Source organism: Terrapene carolina, unplaced genomic scaffold, assembly GCF_002925995.2.
Source record: "Terrapene carolina triunguis isolate 2854851 unplaced genomic scaffold, T_m_triunguis-2.0 Scaffold14811, whole genome shotgun sequence".
NCBI lineage: Eukaryota > Metazoa > Chordata > Testudines > Emydidae > Terrapene > Terrapene triunguis.
In genome coordinates this window covers 4,406-7,129 of record NW_020679162.1, presented here as the reverse complement: position 1 = coordinate 7,129, position 2,724 = coordinate 4,406, and the positions used below count along the sequence as shown (strand labels likewise).

At 45.2% G+C, this 2,724-nt stretch overlaps 1 non-coding gene across 1 annotated transcript; it reads left to right on the top strand.

Moving 5' to 3' along the window:
• Positions 1–1,629: 1,629 nt before the first annotated feature.
• TRNAK-CUU lies at positions 1,630–1,702 on the top strand. Its single transcript has one exon. It is a non-coding gene; the product is annotated as a tRNA-Lys (tRNA).
• The last annotated feature ends 1,022 nt before the right edge of the window (positions 1,703–2,724 follow it).

Sequence of the window (2,724 nt, the reverse complement as noted above, 5' to 3'; positions counted from 1 at the left end):
ATTTTATCTCTGAAGCAGACGACTTCTCAAAAATTGTAGACCAGTGTAATCTGTGGTTTTGAGTCATAAGTGGGTGCCCTAAGTTGTGTCCTCTGAGAGTTATCTCCTTGCTTTCCATTTAAGGTCAGGGAGGGATATTATAACCAAGTGTTCTGGCAAAACTTTCCCCACGGCCTGGTCAGTGAATCCTATGGTGAGAAACTTTCTGTGTATTTCACTGCATTTAAGTTTCTTGTATTGTTGGATGGGGCCTGAGGTGCTGGAAGGGAAATGTCCATGGAAAACTCGGACATTGCTGTTCTCCGAAAAAGGGCAGGTATTAGTTAGACGCTATTGCGTCTAGTATTCCTGTGGAATCTGAGTCTAGCTGAAGAATTCCTGTCTATCGTAGAGAGACTCATTCAATTGTAAATACAAATGAAATGAGATCTGTAGCTCTAGTCAGCGCCTTTTTAAAATATTTGATGAGAAAAAAGCCGTTCTTTGCATTGTTGATAAGGACAAGGAGCCCTCTTTTCCTTTCAATTTCAAATGCGGAATTGAACCCAGGTCATGACCATTAAAATACCAGAGCCCACCACTTAAACCACCCGGTAGGGCTGTTTCTTTCTGACAACTAGCTTTGGCTTTCTCAGATTCCTGTTTCGCCAATGTCAGACGCTGGGCCATTCTTCATTGCCCTGAGCCCAAAAACGGACGGCATGGTGTCACAAACTCAAATTATGCTTCAGGTTCCTCCATCAGCATCACAGGAGCAAAATAAAGAAATCACCAGAGAAGCAATTCTCCTCTGCTTTCATTTACCCCAGTGCAATCCTCTTTCCTTCTTCTGTTTATAATCTGAAGGCTCTGTCAGGGGGAAAAATCATTGAGCTGACAGTATTTCTGGGATAGAAACCCAGAGAGGGGGTTGATGTCACCTGATGGGATGCTGATTTATTATAACAGGTCTTTTGGTTTTAGCTGCCCCATAGCATAGCTCTCATTTTGTCAGCTCTATACTCTCAGGAAGCTGACAAAGGGCTGAAGCCCGCTTCTCTCGGGCCACTGGGAGCATGGTGATTGCACACCATCTGCAAGCCCTTCTGTCCTCTCTTTGTCCTCCTCAGCTACCCCGGACCCTTTCCCACAAATGGCTTCATCAGACAGTGGAGGGACCTAAGGACCTGCAGGTTTCCCTCACCCACCTCTTAAGGCAAACAGTGATTCCCTTCTCTGACACTCCTGGGGCCACATTTTCTTTGAGGAGCTTCTCCCCAGGGGGTTTGATGTCCTGCAAAAATGTGTGTGTGGCTTGGGCGGAACCGACTTGTCTACCCCCTCTCTGGGAGATGAGAAGCTTTCTGACTAACCCCCAGTACCTGAGTCAATGAGCATCTCCCCCTGGTGGGAGAATACTAAATTTTACCCTCCTGTGCTCGTTTCTCTGATCAGCTGGTAGATCAACCCCAGCTCTCTGGTCTAGAATCCAGCATCTAACCAGCCTTGTAATAGCCCCTGTTTGCTAGCTGGAGAGCGAAGGAACGAAGACAGAAGGCAAATGTCAGAAAAGGAATCTCAACTTGCAAAGAAACTTCCTTAGGGCTCCTGCTACATTGTGACTGTGTCTTTGAAGAGCTAGTGTAGATAGCCTGGCTAGCTCAGTTGGTAGAGCATGAGACTCTTAATCTCAGGGTCATGGGGTCAAGCCCCATGTTGGGCACTTGATCTTACAGCCTTAAGTGTACTTTTTTGTTTATATGCAATGCACTCTCTTGCTTCTCAACAATCTTAGGCAGTAAATGGCTCTTCCTGTTAGCTTAGATAGAACAGGAAGAGAGAACAAACTGACATTTCCATCTATTCAAGGGAGACCATCATAGGACCTAACCACATCAGCCACACCATCAGGGACTCGTTCACCTGCACATCTACCAATGTGAAATATGCCAACATGTGCCAGCAATGCCCATCTGCCATATACATTGGACAAACTGGACAGTGTCTATGCAAAAGAATAAACACAAATCAGACATCAAGAATTGTAACATTCAAAAACCAGGGGTACGTCTACACTACGAGATTAATTCGAATTTAGATAATTCGAATTTGGGAAACAGATTGTATAAATTCGATTGTGCGCGGCCACACTAAGCACATTAATTCGTTTTTTAACCACATTAATTCGGTGGTGTGCGGCCACACTAACCCATTAATTTTAACCACATTAATTCGGTGGTGTGCGGCCACACTACCCCTAATTCGAATTTACAAAATCGATTTTGGTGCTACTCCGCTCGTCGGGGTGGAGTACAGAAATCGATTTTAAGCACCCTTTAATTCGAAGTAACTGGCTCCGTTGTGTGGACGGGTTAAGGATTAATTCGGATTAACGCAGCTAAATCCGAATTAAAGTCGTAGTGTAGACCAGGCCCAGGAGGAGAGCACTTCAATCTCCCTGGACACTCAATAACAGCTTTAAAAGTGGCTGTTTGTAGTTAGCTCAAAATAAACAAAAGTGAGGGGAAACTGCTGACTGGGAGCTAAATATGCAGGACAAAGGGCTGTATGATGTGCGTACTACCATGTGCCTCTTCTGATCAGCGGACCAAGGTGTTTATTGACTCCCTCACTTCACAGGAATCTGCCCCAGAGATCGCCATGAAATTCTCATGGAGATACTGGGCAATCCGCTGCCACAGGTTCTTTGGCAGAGCTGCTTTGTTTCTTGCCCCATTAAGGGTA